The sequence below is a fragment of the Lactuca saligna genome, chromosome 5 (assembly GCF_052625555.1).
Source record: "Lactuca saligna cultivar CGN05327 chromosome 5, ASM5262555v1, whole genome shotgun sequence".
In the NCBI taxonomy this organism is placed as follows: domain Eukaryota; kingdom Viridiplantae; phylum Streptophyta; class Magnoliopsida; order Asterales; family Asteraceae; genus Lactuca; species Lactuca saligna.
The window spans coordinates 222122989-222143602 of NC_136421.1; the positions used below are offsets into that span (position 1 = coordinate 222122989).

Here is a 20614-nt window from a genome sequence, read left to right on the forward strand (position 1 = left end):
CGAGTACCCTCGACTAATCGCCGAGTTCCATGAAATACTTGTCCACTCACCGAGTCACGAGGTGACTCGTCGAGTTCCTTTAGTTTACGATCGAACACTATGGCCACTCATTGAGTTTTCCTTCTTGCAACTCGACTGTTACACCCGCATACATCAATTGGGGAAAACTCATCCGACTCGCCGAGTGGTTCATACCACTCGTTGAGTTCTATGGAAATCTTCATTGGACTCACCGATTTGTTCATCCAACTCTTTGAGTCCAAGCATATCTTCATATGACTTGCCAAGTCGACCTTGCGACTCGCCGAGTTCCTTCAGTCCATAAGCCATACAGACTCTTTTTAAGCCATGCAATGGCTCCAAATTACAGATCCAAGCTTCTAAGGCATGCATTTCACGTAAAGCTACAAACTCTACGTGCATGCATGGCTACAAAGGCTCTAAGTGACAAATCCAAGCCTACAATGGGGTTTTATACTCAAGGAAGGTTTCATACATGGCCAAGTCCATAACTTTTTGACTCTAGAACCTAAGAAAGGTCCAGATCTGAAGTTACAACTTCAGACCTAGCTCATACCCCACATTATCCTCTCAAATATGCCATAAAATCCCTAAATCTCAACCAAATGAGGTCTAGGAGGAAAATGAAGTAAATGTGGCGACTTGATACCTTCAAATGATGCCAACTGAGGTAGATTTTTGATTCCCACACCTTCCTTGCTCCTAATTTGTTAATGTTAATTTTTCATCTTGTTATTTTCTTTAAGTTGTAAAAATCGTTATATTTTTTAATCGAACTTTTATTTATTATATATAATTTATTATGACATTGCTTAAAAATATTTTGGGTTCGCGCCATTATAACGACTCCTGTCATAAATTGTTTTTGAGGACATAAAATTTGGCCAGCATATACGGCCCTGCTTTAATCCTGCACAAAAACTTTTGTAACATATCTTATTATTTTATTCAATAAATTCTTTTATTTGGATCCAAATGTTGCGATGTTTCATTACACTAAACCGATTCATTATAATTATACATATATTATATTTTATAATTGTAAGGATATTATGGAAATAAAAAGAATTCAAGATAATAAAAACTTATTTTGTAATAAACTTAAACATATAGTCAGTAACATGCTATTTTAGTTTTAAAATTATTCAGCATGTGGGTCAATTTTTCTATTGGTTTTTTACAATTTGTTTTGATATATTTTGAATGTAATGAAGACAAACATATTAACGGTTTCATGTATGTACCTGAATAGAATATGATACATCATGCATATGCATATCAAATGTGAAAACATGTAGGGGTCATAATATCTGGATTTTTATCAACAAAAATCTGCAAGTTGTCAGGGAAAAGAGTGATAAGTGAGTTTGATTTTTTCATGGTTTTCACATCTCTTATATCTTTTCCAAATTCCTCTCAACAAACACTTAAATCATATGTTTTCAACTAAAATTTGAAAAACTAAACATAAACCAAATCCAAAACAATATCAAAATCTTCCATGAGTTAAAACTGTAACCTAACAGAGGTTCCCCCAATTATAAGTTTTTATTTTCATTAATTTTTTATATGTTTTTTCTAAGAAAAATAAAATAAAGAAAGAAAGACTTTTATGACCATCCTCTCAAATACATGCCATGCACTCTTTACTCACATCAAAAATTCAAGTCTGGTGCAACTCATGTTGGATGAAACAGCCAAGACAATACATGACTCAACAACTTATATATCAATAGTTTGTATTAGTAGGTAAGGGCACTTAAAGACCATGTCTGAAAGATTCAGGTGGAATAGAATGCATAGAAAGTAATTAAGAAAATAGTATTCAATTTGGTGGCGTAGATAGTTGAGAACATCAATATATTTTGGTAAAAGTGAAATAGCATACGGTTTCTGAATGACAGCTGTTGAGCGAAGCTCATACCAACAGATTCTGCCTTCTTGAAACTGTTTCTGTCTACAAGCACACCAAGGTTATGTGACAAAAATATCAGATCATTACTTCATATTCATATGATATTCATATGATCCTTTAATAGCATTCAACATTGTGTATTCTCTTCTAACTCCCAAGCATGTGTTTTTCCGACACCAACACATTAATTTGACTGTATCCAGAACACCAAACTCTTTCGCCTCCATGAATCCCCTCACTCCTAAAAAAAAAAAAAAAAAAACACTATTTTGGGTAAACATATAGTCAGAAATTCACATTTGCGCTTACTCTCAATTGGCAATCAAACAGAAATTCGCCATCATATTTGAAAATGCAAAATATCACTCTCTTTTGCCTAGCAAAGCACAAGAAGCCTATGCAAAAATAAAAAGGTAATTAGGTTTGGCAACATTGACGGAAAGTGAAGATCAATTCTTATCAAGAGAAGGAATTATGAAACTATGTGGAGGTTCAGCATACCAGATTTCTTGCTCTCCCGCGCTATTCTAAGCTTGAAAACAAACAGGACATAATAAAGAATCAAATTCGAGTCAATTCAAGTAAGCATGTTGCTTACAAGACAGGAATCCCACAACTTGCAGTTTTAATCATTAAGCGAGAAGTCTACATCCATACGTGTAAAAAGCTCCTTTACACCCAATAACAAAAAAGTAAAATCGATTTACTAAAGATATCCCTAAAAAATTATGAAAAATATGCATAAATTGCTTTAAATTTGAGAAACAGAAATTAACTCTGAGAAATGTCTATTTATCAAGTTTCTTACACGAATGGTGAAAGCGAAAGAGTAAGTCCATATGGTTGCCAAAAATTACATATGAAGAAACCATCTTTGTCGTTACTTTTGTAAAATTCAGAGAGAAAGAAAAGAGCCCCCGATCAGAAAAAGAAATTTCGACAGATTATTTCAGAAGTATGCTTAGTGTGTGCGTATGAGAGAGATATACCGATTGCATTTGAAATACCTTAGGAATCAGAAGAGATGGAATTGAAGCCCTACATTCTTGGAAGAAAAGAAGCCGTAAGCGTCAAACGCAGGCAATCAGAAAGGAAGAAGGATGAAGTTCAAAGATTTTGGAGAGACATATGAAATTGGCTTTGTGAATAAACGATTTCGGGAAGACGGATGTTGAAAATTTAGAAGGACGAAAGAGTGGATACAAATTAATGTGGTTATAATTTGAAACGGGTAAAGTATACTGTTTATAAGCACAATAGGTTTTAATATGATATATAATATATAATATATAATTTTGTAAAACTATTTAATTAAATTTTCTATTATTAATTTAGATAATAAATATAGTTATAAGAAATAATATAATGATAATGTTATTATAATATTAAAATATATTTTTGGTGTAAGTGTTTAGTGTTTGGTTGGAATTGAAAAATGTTTTGGTGTAAAATTTACATAAAATAATATAGAATATAATGTTAAAGTTGAAGTTGCTCTTAGTATCAATAGTTGTGTTCAGCCTGGTGAGTTTGTTTCATTTTAGCATGCGGTAATGTTTTTTTTTATTATTTTTTATTATTTTTTATGTATATATAATTTATGATAATATCTTTTCAATTTATATTGTTTTAATGTTAGTTGGTTGTAAACACAAGAAACTTATTAAACCATAAAAAATATATATATAAGGATTGATTTTCTGATACCTAAATCCAGTACTCGAAATTTAGAATATTCGAAACTCCGGATATATCTGGTTTTACACAGCCCTGGTTGACGACACAGTTATATATGTGGAAATCCACATATACATCTTTATCACAACCGTTAAACATTATCACATTGCCATAGACTTTTTTTTTTCTTTAAAAAAAAAAAAACTTTCAAATTCAAAAGTCATAGGTGCAATAACTGTGGGTAAATGGATGTTGATACTCACCAATAGTTTGTATAAGTATCATTTATTACAAAGACAAGAAGTTGGTGGTCTACTTCTCAACAGCCTTGTTACTCTGCCCCTATGTTTTGTAACATGTCATCAACCAATTTACCGAGTGTAACAAACGAAGATCCACCATTTATCAAAGCCTTCCTGCTTTTCAGACTTATCGTCTCCACTCTCTCTCTCTCACCGGGTTCGTGTCGTCCATCAAGCAATTTATGGCTCGCTCTATCTGATCTGCCATCACCAACTCGGTCCCACTGCTTCTGTATGTCAAACTCAACTCCACAGCCAATCCCAACTCCCTCGCAACCAAAAAAGCATTCAGTTGTTGTTCTGAATTCAATGGCCAAGTTGCAATAGGGACCCCATACCACAGGCTCTCCAAGATGGAGTTCCATCCACAGTGAGAGACAAAGCCTCTAACAGCTCCATGTGCAAGCACTTGGATTTGTGGGGCCCAACCACAAACCATTCCTCTATCTTTCACTCTACCGAAAAACCCATCCGGCATAACCTTTTCATAGCTCGTGTAGTCACTTGGAGCTCCATGCATGGCTGGTGATGGCTGGCGAATCGACCACAAGAACCGGTGGCCACTCCTCTCGAGAGCAATAGCGATCTGCTCTATCTGCGGCTGCTTAAAGCTCCCCATACTCCCGAAGCACAGGAAGAGAACCGACTTCGAAGGTTGTTTGTCGAGCCAGTTTTTGATCTCAATCGATCCAGTTGAGATATTATGGTCAAGCAAAGGTCCAACCGGGTATACAGACGGTTGGGCTACCATTGAATTAACAGCGTATGGTTCGAGCTCAACGTATGAATTTACTATAAATCCTTTGCATTCCTGGAACTTTGTACCAAGATAAAGGGAAGTTTCATACCCACCACCAGTTTTGTCAAATACAGCACCAGGAAGCACATTTACTGGAACATGATTCTGGTAACTTGGGATAAGTGAGTCAGGATCCGATGGGTTAAAACCGAAACCGACTTGGTTGTGGCGGATCGGGAGGTGGAGGAGGAATCCAAGAAAAGCTGTGTTTGATGTAAAGAAGATGTATGAAGGGACGTTGAATTTGTTGGCTACATCGATCATACAACTGCAGAACATATCAAGGACAAATCCAAGTAGATGTGTGGACTCATCTGATACCAACTCCTTGACCGCTTGTTCAACTTGAGATTTATGGCTCTCGATGAAGAGGGTAGCAAGCTTTTCTAAGGATATAGGCGAAGAGGAAGAGGGTTGAGGTCCTTGAGGAAGAGGGTCGGTGGGATGAATTGTGGTGTATTTTATTCGGGCATTAGAAGCAGCAAGCGATTTTGTGTACCAATCAATATCAGTTTGAGCGGGATTACTGATAACAAGAACTGTGATGGATAATCTTTCATCTCGATCGACCAAACACTTTGCAAGTTCTATGGCTGATTTTAGGTGACCATAACCAGGTATAGGTATGAAAACAAGCTCCAACTTCTTCATAGCTGTTATCTGAAGCTGATCAAAGTCCGATCTGAATCTAGAACGATGAGTTATTCAACTTAATTGGTATTACACAAGTAGCATTTTTATAATGAATACACCAGTTTATTTCTTAAAAATTGGGTATGTTTACCGATTCTTTTGTAAGTGGGCCTTTTGGCCCAAGAAAAAATAAAAAAAGAAAAGAAAAATGACGTGCTGTTACATTATTGTTAAAATATTTCATTTATAAGTTATAACTATTGTTATTTAAAAATATATATTTAAATAAAGATCTATTAACCATTCTTTCATCCAAACTAGCAGGAATTATCACTTTTTAAAACAAAAAAATAAAATTAATCTTAAAAAAAGCTTACAATATGCAAATGGTCGTAGCCATTAAAAGTGGGTGTATTATGTTGAAAAGATTTTGCGGGTCTTGATCTTGGATCAGCAACTCTTGTTGGAAAAATTGGATTCTGAGGTTGCACACGAGCAAGGACAGGAGGGGAGAAGGTTGCCTGATAGTATTTTCAAAGAAAAGATCTGTTATCATGGAGGACATTGAGAAGGGGGGGGGGGGGGGGGGGGGGAGCAAAATAGGCAGCTGCATAGGGTCTAATTTTTTTATTATATATTTTTATTTAAAAATAAAAACTTTTAATAATGATAAGAATCATTTTTTCTGACTTGGCATGGGCATTTCAAGATATTTAATTCTTCATGACCGACCCAGATTGCTATCAAAATCTACATATGGGTGCTGAGGTGGACATCTCCAATTACCATCATCCAATGAGAGCACATATTCTACAGCTAAGGCTTCCATCCCGGAGTTGGCACCTTTTTAATGCCTATAGTGTCATTTTGCATAAATTGAATTAAGCTATAACCACAATAAAATATAGTATAAATATTGATTAAATAATAGGATAAAATTTTAAAGTATATCTGTTTGATAAAATAAATACCAACTTTAAATTTTCATTGGTCTTTAAGTTTCTATATGTTGGATAGTGTACCTGTGTCCACGTTATCCTTCAGTTTGTACTTTCTAAAAAAAATTAAAAATAAATAAAAAAAGTAAATTTCCATAAATATGAAAATTACTTCATGAAAAAGTAAATTTCCACATTATCATAGACCTGGCAATTCGTGTATTCGTGTCATGAAAACGTGTCAACCATAAATTTGACACGATATGATTACACGATAAGAAATAAGGCTTATCTTAATTTTCAATACGTATTCGTGTGTTGTCGTGTCGTGTGTCTCACAGATTCTTGTATTCGTGTCTGAAATTGCCAGGTCTACATTATCATTTAGTTTGTACGTTGCTATAAGTGTAATGGCTGTAAGGTAGGAAGAAAAAAGTAATCTTGTATGAATCAGACATACTTAATAATTTGAAATAACATTCTGACTAAGCAATGTCGTTTTTCACCTTGACTCAAAACGTGTTTCTAAAATGAAAGACTTAGGAAAGAAAGTATACATTCTTGGATTGTAAAATCTATAAGGGATAAATAAAAAGAATGTTAAAGATTTCATGTCCTTATACATATATTGGCAGTATCTTGAAAGGGATCAAGACACAAGATTCTTTTGGAGAATTCTTGGCATTGTCATATGGCACCATTTTGAGCTAGCCTCAAAAATACATAGCTCATAGGCTTGAACTATATGAAATGATTTGTATTCTATTTGCGTGGCAAGTGAATTCATCATTTACGCCATATTATGCATACAACATGGTATTTAATCATGTTGTAAGCATGTCATAGAATACTAATTGAATACATGGTTAAGTCACTAGATGACTAAGAGAACATTCTAAGGGTACTTTAGAAGAACTAAGAGAATGTACATGAGACAATCAGTTTATAAATAATCTTTATGGAAAGAGCTACACAAGATGTTTATTTCTAAACATATATAAATAATTATGTATTATAATTGGATTTTGAATTCATTATGGAATGAAGGGTAAGTCTTGTTGGAATGAGGCCCAAGTAAAACATAATGACATAATCTACTACAAGATAATAATACACTACTTTATAAGTTTAAATCAAATATGATTGGATGAATGGGATCATTGAAAAACTATGTTGATTTCTGCCATTTAAGTATCACATAGAAATCTTTGTGACTTCGAGAGTACACTTAATCAAGCTAAGAGAATGTATGTCACGATAGAACACCACTTATATTCTCCAAGATATTTGGCTATACTTAGAGTAAAGTTAAGTATGGAGAAGATAGTATTTACAGAATTTACACAAATTAAATTTTGACAGATCCAATGATAAAGTCATTCTTTAAACCATTGTGCTTTCAAACTTAAAAAAGAAAAGAAATAAAAGAAATGTTAAAAAAAATAGTAGGAATACCCAACTTAGAAATCTAACTAGTAATGGAATTACAAAAAATTATAAATAATACAAGTAAATAAAAATTAAACAACATAAAATATAAAATATCTGTCGCGAAGGAACAGTAGTGGCATCCAAATGGAATTTGTTTGACATGAGTAGGATTAGTAAAACCATCAACATCAACATAAATACTTGTATAGAGTTAATGAAGACTTTTATGGTGGTGTCAATACGTTCTTTAAGGCTTCCAAGACATGTAGCTAAGGATGTTTAATAACCAACAATAGATGGGATAACCTGCTAAAAGTTAATACTACTTACTCAATATCATGTTAGAAGAAAAACTCCTTAGCAAGTTTGCGAGCGAATTCAACAACCTACTTAAAAATAAAGAAACAAAACCAAAATGCATCATAGTTAATATAAACATCATATTTAGTAATATTAGATGCTAGAAAAAGAAAATATGGTACCACATAAGTGTAACTTTGAGTGAATGATATCAATAGATAATATGCCAACTTTCTTTGTTTTGTGAAGAGGGTAACTATTAAGTTGTGTAACATCCCGAAATTCAGGTAAAGCTATTTAACCCTTCTCTTTTGTCAAGTTGTAAAGATTAGTCCTTGATTGGAATTTGTAGCAAATGAGTACGCTGGGCGTACTAGAGAGTACATTGCGCGTACCCATGTGCTTAATTTGGACGCGGACTCACCTAGGTACGCTGGGTGTACCCAGGGTTACGCTGGGCATAGCAGGCCCAAATGCAAACCCTAATATTTGGCTTGTGTACTATATAAGGAATGCTAAGGCTTTATCCTCAGCCACTATATCAGAGAGTGAAACCCTAATAGAGCCTTCCCTTCGTCCTTAAGCTTGTGTGTGAGTGTTTTGAGCTAAAAGTGCCTTGGTGTGTTAGTGAAGAAGAAGGAGAGGAGCTTGTGGAGGCTAGGGCTTGAAGTGCAAGTTTGGATCTGAGATCTTCAGAGGAAGGAACTTCATCTAGCGGTATAAAGCTCAAAACTTTCCTCTTTATTTGGTATGGTGTTGCATGGACCATTTCTAGGGTTTAAAGTCCCAAAGGTGGAGACTTTATGAGTGGAAAGGACTCCATGGACCTAGATTTGTCCCATTTCAGTGATATTTGTGTAATAAACCCATAAAAATCCCAACTTGGTCATTGTTATGGGGTCATGCATGAGTTATGAGCTTTTCTAGGGTTGGAAATGGAATGTTATGGGTGTTAGTGACTTGTCCAGCCATGCAAAGGCTTAAAGTCACCAACTTTATGGATTAAGAGGCTTAGAAATGGTCAGATCTAGAAGTTAGACGTATGTCTTAATTGTTTAAGACCCAAAGAGCTAAGGAGTTTGAAATTGGGAGTTATGCGGGGCGTAATCCCAGTACGCGCGGCGTAGGGGGTCGCGTTCCCCGTTTCTGTGAGGTCGCCGGGTATGCCCAGCGTACAGGTTTAGTACGCGCAGCATAACCTGGAGGGTTAACTTTTGTTGACTTTTAGGGTTTGGTCAACTTTAGGGTCCTTGATCCATGAGAGGGGTAAAATAGTCTTTTACCCTTCCGAGAGTGCTAAGATAGGGAGTAGTCTATCCTTGAGAGTTGTATTGATTAAGAGTGTTTATTCCATGTGATTAGGCGGAGGCTAGACCAGATTTTTATCGAGTTCAAGATTACCGAGTTACCCGAGGTGAGTCTTCTCACTATACTTTACCAAGAGTGGTAATTAGAGTTATGTGACAAAGTATCTTGTATGCTTTTGTATGATGTGATTTCTATGTGATTTGTGCTATGTATGATCCAGAGTTCACAGAGTTAGGATCCAAAGGGTCCGCGGAGTTATGGGACTGGAGGGTCCCACTTAGACCCATTGACCTAAGGGTCATACAGAGTTATAGCCTCGAGTGGCTAATATGTGTTGTATATGGTATTTTGGGGAACTCATTAAGAATTTATGCTTACAATGTTGTGTTATATGTTTCAGGTACCAGTGAGGATGACGGGAAGGCTCCGGCAAGATCAATACACACATGAGGGGTTTTTACACATTATGATCTTAGGTTGTGTTTCTATGAATTGAGTTGTGATACAATGACATTTTTATGATATTTATTAATAAAAGTGTGTTTTTAAATTGTGAAAAATTATTTGAAAATTTTGGGTGTTACAAGTTGGTATCAGAACCTTTGTTTGAGGGATTCGGGTGCACCTTCAGGCGTATCTGAACTTAAACTAAGGATTTGAGAAATTTTTCATAATAATTTTTTTTCGAAAAGAGTAAAAGGTTTTGAGACAAGCAGAGCAGAGTAGTGTGTACGATCAGCCAACGCCCGAACATTGATTCCCCAGAATACCCTTACATTATGAGTTATGAGATATGTTATGATATGAGATGCATGCTAGAGTAGGCTAGGAATTCTTATTAGGACTAGAGTGGCCTGATTTGTGATGCCTTAGCCTAGGGGTTTTGCTGCTAGGAGATGCTTGAGAGTGAGTATATAGCAAGGAGGAGCTTATGAGGGATCTGCTTGAGAGTAGATTATGCATAAAGAGAGTAGAGTACTTAGGACTTGGGATCTTAGGAGGAGGACTTGGGGTGAATATTAATACGGTGTGGATAGTGGTATTGGGCCCGTACTACCGAAGGCACCGGATCAATGCGCAGCCCAAGTAAGAATCCTTAGGGTACCAGGGAGCGAGTAGCAATGGGATATCGAGTGTGTGTACACTCAAGCGAGTCTCGGATATTTTTGTGTTGTATTTCAGAGAGGCATCATGGTTAGGACATGCCACCCACCTGAGAGTAGTGGTGTTAGCGATGAGGAGATCCGTCGATTAATTCATGAGGAGGTGGCTGCTGCCATCCGAGCTGAGATACCAGAGATGTTTAGGTCTATCAAGACCACCCTAATCGAGAATTTTGATGAGCGTTACGTTGCTCTTACTGATGCTGATGTTGCTGCGGCCACCGCAGCCATTGCTGCTGCGAGGCCACAGGGGGTGACTCGTTGTTGTACCGAGAGTTCAACAACACGAAGCCACCAGAGTTTGATGGGACGCAAGATGCGATCGTTGTAATGAGATGGATTTCTGATATTGAGGGGTGATTTTATACGTGTTCTTGTCCAGATCATCTGAGAATTTGGTTCGCGCTGAACCAACTTTGCTTGGGACCGATGGACTGGTGGAAGCTTGTGACAGCGCACTATTCTTCTGCAGAGCTTCCCGCGGTGACCAGGGAAAGGTTCACCACTATGTTTCGTGATGAGTACGTTCCCCCAGTTGGAAAGGGAAAATTTGGCCCAGGAGTTCTTGACCCTCAAGCAGGGTACCGAGTCTGTTACAGTGATCACCATGATGTTCCATGAGAGGGTGATGTTTTGCCCTGAGCACGTGTCTTCTGCGCAGGCACGCATGAGTAGATATTTGAGCATTTTGAGGAGAGACATCCGCGAGTTTGTGGCGAACTCGACGTACCAGACATTTTCCGAGCTTCAGGCAAATGCCCGGAAGAGGGAGATTGAGTTAGAGACTCCGGCCAGGGAGGAGGCGGAGTCTCAGGGTAGGGATCGGCGATCGGCACAGTCCCAACCGGCTGCCTAGTGAGCCAAGCCCGCCGATTCGAGAGGAAGGAACCAGAAGGGCCGCACTTATGGCAAGTGAGGCAAGAGTCATGAGGGGGTGTGTAGGGCAGGCTCTTGCTACAAGTGTGGCAAGGAGAGCACATGGCCAAGGATTGTCCCAAGGGTTTTGCAGTTTGTTTTCACTGCAACCAGACTGTACACTGGAAGGCCGAGTGTTCGCAGTTGTGGGGGTCAGCACAGGGAGCATCACAGGGATCTGCCCCTGCTTCCGTTCGAGCTATGGAGAGTCGGCCAGCGAAGGCCAAGGCGCCAAAGGCTCACGGGAGAGCCTTCTAGTTGAGGCGTTGAGTTGACTCGGGTGCGATTTGGTCTTTTGTGTCGTTAGCCTTTTTTCAGCACATCAGTGGCTGTCGTGAGGCGTTGAGTCGACCTTTGCGAGTTTCCATTGCTGACGAGATAGTGGTGTATGCCACTGATGTGATTTGAGGATGCGTGCTGGAGATCTTCGGCGTTGAGTTTCCGATTGATTTGGTCCCGATTGTAAGGGGAGATGTCTGTGTCATCGTGGGCATGGAATGGTTGAGCAAGTTTGGAGCGGTTATCGACTGCGAGCGACAAATGGTGACCATACGAGACCCTAGTGGGGGAGTTCTTATGGTTTATGGCAAGGGTACCCGTTCTGGGTCAGCATTTTGTTCGGCCGCCAGAGCGAGGAAAAGCCTACAACAAGGCTGTAGCGAGTTTGTAGCTTATGTGGTGGATACGAGAGTAGGTGCAGGGAGACCAAGGTCGGTCGATGAGGTCCCAATAGTGTGTGAGTTCCCGGACGTTTTCCCGAGGAGTTTCCGGGAGTGCCTTCAGAGAGGCAGGTAGAGTTCCGTATCGATTTGGTCCCGGGAGCGACGCTTATCGCCAAGGCGCCCTATCGCCTTGCGCCTCCAGAGATGCAGGAGTTATCCTCGCAACTTCAGGAGCTGCTGGGAAAGGGGTTTATACGGCCGAGTGGCTCATCGTGGGGAGCACCGATCCTTTTTGTCAAGAAGAAGGATGGTTCACACCGGATGTGCATTGATTACCGGGAGTTGAACAAGCTGACGGTTAAGAACCGTTACCCCTTACCAAGAATCGACGATTTGTTCGATCAGCTGCAGGGAGCGTCTTGGTTCTCCAAGATTGATCTAAGGTCTGGATATCATCAGATGAGAGTGCGTGATGAGGATATCCAGAAGACAGCGTTCATGACTCATTATGGGCATTACAAGTTCGTGGTGATGCCTTTCGGGCTCACCAATGCACCAGCAGCGTTCATTGATCTGATGAACGGGGTGTGCAGGCCGATGTTGGATCGTTCGGTGATCGTGTTCATTGATGGTATATTGGTGTATTCGAGATCCAAAGAGCAACACGAGGAGCACTTATGGGAGATCCTCGGAGTTCTGAGATCGGAGAGGCTGTACGCCAAATTCTCCAAGTGCGATTTCTAGTTACGAGAGGTCCCGTTCCTAGGACACCTCGTCAACCAGAATAGGATTTTGGTCGATCCGGCCAAAATTGAGGCGTTGATGAGTTGGGAGATGCCGATATCCCCTTCAGAGATCAGGAGTTTTCTAGGATTGGCCGGTTATTATCAGAGATTTATCAAGGATTTCTCCAGGATCGCTATTCCTCTCACCAGACTGACCCGGAAGGGCATGACTTTCAGTTGGGGCCCGGAGCAGCAGGCCTCATTCAAGACACTTCACCAGAGATTGTGAGAAGCCCCAGTTTTAGCCCTTTCGGAGGGAATGGAGGACTTTATGGTATATTATGATGCGTCGATATCGGGATTGGGTGCGGTGCTGATGCAGATAGGGCAGGTGATAACATACGCATCGAGGTAGATGAAGCCTCATGAGACGAGGTATCCTACTCACGATCTAGAGTTAGGGGTCGTGGTGTTCACCCTCAAGATCTGGCGTCACTATTTGTATGGGGTCCGGTGTATCATTTACACGGATCACAAAAGCTTGAAGTATCTGATGGATCATCCCAACCTGAATATACGCCTGAGTAGATGGATAGATGTGGTACAGGATTATAAGCGTGAGATCCTGTACCACCCGGGCAAGGCTAATGTGGTAGCTGATTCCCTGAGTCGCAGGGCAGAAAGTGCCCCGTTACGAGATGTTTGTTTGAGGTTGATAGTGATGACTTCGGTGTTGGAAACCATTCGGGAGGCCCAGGTAGAGGCCATGAGACCGGAGTACTGCAAGAGAGAGCGAGTGATCGGGCAAGTATCTGAGTTCATTGCCGATAGCCGAGGGCTTATGACCTTCCAGGGCAGGATTTGGGTGCCATTTGAGGGCGGGGCACGTACCATTTTGATGGAGGAGGCGCACAGGTCGAGGTTTTCGATCCATCCCAGGGCCACTAAGATGTATTTGGACCTGAAGAAAGACTATTGGTGGCCCTGTATGAAGAGGGATGTGGCGTGGTTTATAGAGAGTTGTTTGACCTGTAGCAAGGTTAAGGCCGAGCACTAGTGTCCACATGGCAAGTTGCAGTCACTTGAGGTTCCCTAGTGGAAGTGGGAACATATTTCCATGGATTTTATCACCTAATTGCCAAGGACTGCGAGAGTTGTCGATGCAATTTGGGTGATCGTTGACCGGCTGACTAAGAACGCTCATTTTCTTGCTATCAGTGAGAGCTCTTCCGCAGAGAGGCTAGGAGAGGTGTATGTGAGGGAGGTGGTATCACGACATGGTGTACCGATCTCTGTTGTGTCAGATCGAGATGTGCGTTTCACTTCCAGTTTCTGGAAGAAGTTTCATGAGGAGTTGGGTACTAGGCTGCATTTCAGTACCGCTTAACACCCACAGACGGACGGACAGAGTGAGCGGACGATTCAGACGCGCGAGGACATGCTTCGGGCATGTGTGTTGGACTTCGGAGGGAGTTTGGACATGTATCTGCCATTGGCTGAGTTTTCCTATAACAACAGCCACCATTCGAGCATTGGTATGCCTCCCTTCGAGTTGTTGTATGGGAGGAGGTGTCAGACTTCCATCTGTTGGGGAGAGGTAGGGAAGCGAGTGATGGGCAACACTGAGATAGTGCTTCAGACGACAGAGCAGATACAACAGATTAGACAGAGGTTGCTGACGGCCTAGAGTCGCAAGAAGAGTTATGCGGATAAGCAGTGATCCGAGCTTGAGTTCCAAGTGAGAGACCTCGTACTCCAAAAAGGTGTCTCATTAGAAAGGAGTGATTCAATTCAGGAAGAGGGGCAAGCTAGGGCCCCGGTATATTAGGCCGCTCAGAGTGATCGCGCGAGGGTGAGCAGGGTAGCATATCGTTTGGATTTACCTGCAGAGTTAAGCCAGATTCATGACACCTTCCACGTGTCTCAGCTAAGGAAGTGTATAGCCGACGAGTCGGCAGTGGTGCCGTTGGAGGATATCCAGGTGGACTTAAGTCTGAATTATGTAGAGAGGCCGATCACGATCTTGGACTGGAAGATCAAGGTTCTGAGGAACAAGGAGGTGCCTCTGGATCAGGTCCAGTGGCAACATCGGAGAGGGTTCGAGTTGTCTTGGGAGCCAGAGTCAGAGATGCGGGAGCAGCATACGGAGTTGTTTTCGGCATGAGACTTCGAGGGCGAAGTCTGGTTCTAGTGGGGGAGAATTGTAACATCCCGAAATTTAGGTAAAGCTATTTAACCCTTCTATTTTGTCAAGTTTTCAAGTGTAACATCCCAAAAATACGGGCCAAAAATGTGATTTTTAATTAAGTGATCTACAAAACATTTGTAACAAAACATCATACGATAATAACTTTTAATAAAACATGTCTCGTGACCGTAAACCAAGACGTAAAACATAATAATGTCAGAGTATGAAATCCCATAATGACTCATGATGCGGAAAACAAAAGGGTGTGTGTGATGCGCCGCTACTGCACCAGCTCATTCCTCTTAACAGAAGAGGTACCTGAAACAACAACTAAAAACCGTAAGAACGAAGCTTAGTGGGTTCCCCCACTGTACCACATACCATATAACCACATAACATACTTATATTGTTAGGCGTATCTGGGTGCCCGACTTACCCCTTCGATCCTCTCGACCGGGTACTGACTAGCATATCTCGTTACTGGCCTCCCCTGAGGTCCTCTCGATCGGATACTGACTAGCATATATGGGCGCTGGCCTCCCCTTCGGTCCTCTCGACTGGATAATGAGAACTATCACCCCCTACTACCACCGCATAGCATATATCACATAATCTACCTAGTATGGCTGGGCATGACCGCCCCTTCGGCCCTATCGACCGGTAATCTGGGGACTATCTCCCCTACTGTTACTAGTACATAGCATCATATCATACTAACACATAAACATAGCACAGGTAGTAGCAACCCTAGATGAATATCACAGAGACAATCATCTAACATATAACTCCTACTAGTGGGCCGACATTGTTGCCGTAGACCCACCACTACTGGAAGGTAACTCACCTCGTAGTAGCTGCTGGTCTATGTGGGAATTGTCTGTCTGCTGCTGCGGCTACTCCGGACATCCTCCGGCTGTAATTTCCCACAAAATACTCAATCAAACACTGCTAACCGCCCTTGGGGTAAAATGACCATTTTACCCCTGAACAAATCAAAGTCAAAGTCAAAGTCAACTACCTGACTCGCCGAGTTGGCTCTCCAACTCGCCGTTGTAACGACCCAAATTTTCAAATAAAATTTAAACTTTTCAAAAACAACCCAATTCATTAAGTTATTACAAAAAGGTTTTCAATACATTTATTATCAGAGTATTCCCAGGTCCATTTCATAAAACATAAACACGAGGAGCGGTACAATCACGCCTTTGCCTTGCCACAGCCTCATGAAGAACCTGAAAAATATTAAACCACAACTGTAAGCCTGAAAACTTAGTGAGATACCCCCAAAATACCAACCACATATCATGCTATATCATAACGAATCACAGAACATCCATGCATATCGGGTCTACTGTGGTACTGGTCCGCCTTGTCGGGCCTTCAGTCCACCTGGTCCACCCTCCGAGTCCATTGATGTCCCTCATGTCGGGCCTTCAGTCCACCTGGTCCACCCTCCGAGTCCATTGATGTCCCTCGAGTCAGCAGTGTGGTTGGTCCGCCCGCACAGGGCCTTCAACTCACATGGTCCACTCTCTGAGTCTACAGTATGACTGGTCCGCCCGCATCGGGCCTTCAGTCGCCTGGTCCACTCTCCGAGCCTCGACACATCTGGTCCGCCCTCGTGGGGCCTACAGCCTATCCGGACCACTCGCTGGGCCTTCGGAACAACCGGTCCGCCCTGGGTATCTTGGCCTACAACACGAAGCAGGACCCGCCTCAACCCAACTCCAGTCCAAACAACCATGTGCACATAAACATACAATCACATAACAATTCATATTCAAGCAAACCGATCTAGCAGATCACATAACACCACATACTCTACAAGATACCGACCTAATCGGTCACTAGCATAGCATCATCCTATCTACCAGGACATCGAACTTAACCAGGTATCTAACGAATACCATCCTAACTACTCGGATGCAACATATCAAAGCAACAACATAACAACAGATACCCGGATCTCAATCCGATAAAGGGCCGGCCTTGGTGCCTTATACCTTGTTGATATAGTGAGGATAAATCACCTAGCAACTGCTGACTGAAAGGATAAGATCACGCTGCTGCAACCTCCGACCCGAACTCCAACACTGTCAATACCCAAAAGACTGAATCCAATAAATACTAATAATTACCAAATTACCCCTAGAAATCAATTGGTCAACCCTTGGTCAAAGTCAAAGTCAAAGTCTACCCCTGACTGACTCTACTCACCGAGTCAACCCAATGACTCGCCGAGTCCTCATACATAGAACTTCCTTCACTTCGCGACCCAACTCGCCGAGTCACCCCGAGACTCGCCGAGTCCAACAACTCTGAGCCCACTCGTACATAACTCACCGAGTCATCCCTTGACTCACCAAGTCACAACACTTCCAAAAGAAACTTGGACCCTACGACCAGACTTGCCGAGTGCAAGAACAGACTCGCCGAGTCTACGACTATCTTCAACCTACTCGCCAAGTTGTTCTTCCAACTCGCCGAGTTCCAGGCCACCTTTATCCAACTCGCCGAGTTGTTCTTCCATCTCACCGAGTTCCAGACTTTCTTCAAGCAATTCGTCGAGTCCACCTATGTGACTCGCCGAGTACCATCGGGTCTGAATCCATACAGAAGCTTTCCAAGCCATGCAAATGATCCAAACCATAGATCTACTTCTCCTAAGGCCATCCATCACGTAAAGTGGCAATCTTTACGTGAATCCATGAAGATCTAGGCATTTTACTCTAGGGTTTGGGACAAGATAGCTCCATCAATTACACAAGAACAGGGACTTTAATGCACTTAAGACCTTCTCCACTCCAGATCTGAGGTAGCAACCTCAGATCTATCCTTCATACTCAAGATGCCACAAATCTATGCTTCCCACACAACCCTAAAATGATGAATCTAGAAGAACACAGCCCAAAAACGAGATATTACCTCAAAATGAAGCCTCCAATAGCAAGAGATCTGAATCTAAACAAAGACCTTTGACCCAAGCCTCTTCTCCTTCAATATTTCTTCAACAAACACTTCCCCAAGCTCCAAATGCACTCCAATCTTCCACAATCACGCTTTCTAGGGTTTATGGACTTCAAGGGAGATCAAAGAGGCCGGGGAGAGGATATAATGTTCTCTAAATAGGGCTCATCCCCCGAATTTAGGGTTTTCTCCACTCAGCACCTACTCTCCGAGTCCATCTTTGGACTCTCCGAGTAGGCCACTTGACACGCGACCAAAGTCGCGACCCTACTCGCCGAGTCCATCCATGGACTCGCCGAGTTGCCCTTCAGATTTACACTTTTCTCCCTTCAACTCTACTCTGGATATTCCGGGATGTTACAATTCTCCCCCACTTAAATTAGGCTTCGTCCTCGAAGCCTGCGATAACTCGACTCTAGAAATTCTCTCGCATTACAACTCCTAGCATTAACCCAACCAGGCTCCTCAAGGCACAATCACGGAGACCATAAACTCACTTTCTCCTTGCTCGCTGTGTCCTGACCACCGCCACAAGCTGGCGACCGGCTTTACCCTCTGATAACTACACACAACAACTGAGTACCACCCATGCTGCAACACTGCTCCAAATCACGACCATTACTCGACCCATATGAGCTATGAATAACTATGCACCACCCGATTCCCGATCCGAGTCCAACTCTATCCATTCCATGCTGACAGAAAGACACACTCTTCAGAGCAACTCCCATGAGTTCTCTTCGTGCAATCGCATGCACATGTTGAACTAGCTCTAGCACCCTCGGGTCAGGAAACCCATCACACTGACGACCCTCAAAACATCCCTCAGGATGAACCACTACTACACAATTCCTTCACCGAAAACAAGCTGGGAGTCCAAAACTCCATACCTGCATCCCTTACGATCCTCTTGACTTTACAACCTCAGAATTTCCTCCCGCGACCTCAGCAGACATCCCCACATGATGTCATCCCATACCGCCACCGCACACGTGCTGCTTAATGACTACAATTGGACCACTTCGATCATAACCTTGCACTACTGCTTTGACTTCTGTGAATTTGCACTCCCCTTCGGAATTACATTCCTCCCTTTTTCCTTACCAAGGAAAACCACTTTACCACCTTGTCACCACGACAAGAGCCACGGTGCTCACCCAACTCTACACCACCCCCTTTATAGCATAACCGCTATCCCATGCACCATACATACTCTGAATCCACCCATGAAGACTCTTAAGTCCATGCACTACCTCCACTGATTGTGATCAATATCCAGGGCCAGACCTTGCAATGCTAACATATCGCGACATACTCATTCCATTACCTCGCACCATTCTAACTACACATACAGAGTCTTCATCATGACTGGACCACCTTACCAGGCCTTCAGCCAAACTGGACCACTCTCATAACCTTCAGCAGACCTGGACCGCCCTCCAGGGCCTTCAGTCTAGCTGGACCGTTCACCGAGCCTTCGGCCTGACTGGTACGCCTATTGGCCTTCAGTCTATCCGGACCGCTCAACTAGCAATCAACATTTCGAGTTACCTCTCCGGGAACTCCTCCCATGCATACTGTTCTAGCCCCCTAAGGGGTTCCGAATTCTATCTCCATCATACATACTCGATCCCGGCCTGATCCCAGGCCCTGCACAATCAAGCTCTTGGTTTGTATCCCGCCCCGCACGCCTGCCATTTACTCATACCAACCAATGCCCTTGGCTGACCGAGACACTACTGAATCCCATGCAGGTAAACAACCTTTCATACACGTTGATCCTCCGGAGAATTCTCCAATTCTCCCCCACTTAGGGCACTGACTATCAACCACCGGTCACTATCACCGACCTCCCAAAATAACCTTGCACAAAACCCAACACTTACACACAGACTGATTCCCAATAGCACTAGCAACCTTCGCAAAAACACATTTCCACACCGATCATCCCGCTCGAAAGGAACCCAATCTTCAATTATCCACTACTCAGACTGCAGATGCTACCCGACATTCAAACCAATGCCGCATCCACCAATAATCCTCACAAAAGATAACAAGCGAAAACCCGAAAAACTAACCCATAACCATGCCAAACACTCAAGGAACAACGGATACCAAAACGAAAACCACCCAACGAGACTAGCAGATAAACGATACTCCACAATAATCATAATAAACAAGACAACAAGAAAGAAACATACCCGCAACAGCATCCGACACTGCACTAACCTCCTCCGCTGCAAGCTGAAAAGTACGACCCTATGCCCTTGGGGGCTCTGCCCCACCCTGACCTCCACCTGTGATCCTCACCGTGGCCGGTGCTGGAGCCTACACCAGTCCTGCAACAAGCTGTGGACAGTTGACCCTCAAGTGCCCATCCTGATGACAATGATAACATATCCTCAAATCTCGAACCGGCACTGACTGTCGACAATCCCTCGTATAGTGCCCCTCCTTTCCACACTTGCGGCATGTACCATTGGACCGACAAACTCTAGCGGTACCCTCCCACACTTTCCATAAACGTGGCTGCCCTAATCTCCCATCCTGGAATCAACGGTCTTAGACCGTTTCGTCACCGGCTGCGACTGAACCGGAGCTTGCCTCAACTCACGCAACTGCAACTCAATCTCTAACTCACGCCGCCTGGCAGCCTCCTGCAACTCCAAC

The 20614-nt window shown here is 42.3% G+C and overlaps 1 pseudogene across 1 annotated transcript; it reads right to left on the reverse strand.

Annotated features, from left to right (window-relative positions):
- Window positions 1-1807: 1807 nt before the first annotated feature.
- LOC145045117 (UDP-glycosyltransferase 71K1-like) lies at window positions 1808-5457 on the reverse strand (annotated as a pseudogene). The gene is made up of 2 exons (XR_013681771.1): window positions 3877-5457; window positions 1808-2177 (listed from the first exon to the last, which is right to left on the reverse strand). The product of XR_013681771.1 is annotated as a UDP-glycosyltransferase 71K1-like (transcript).
- Window positions 5458-20614: the final 15157 nt, after the last annotated feature.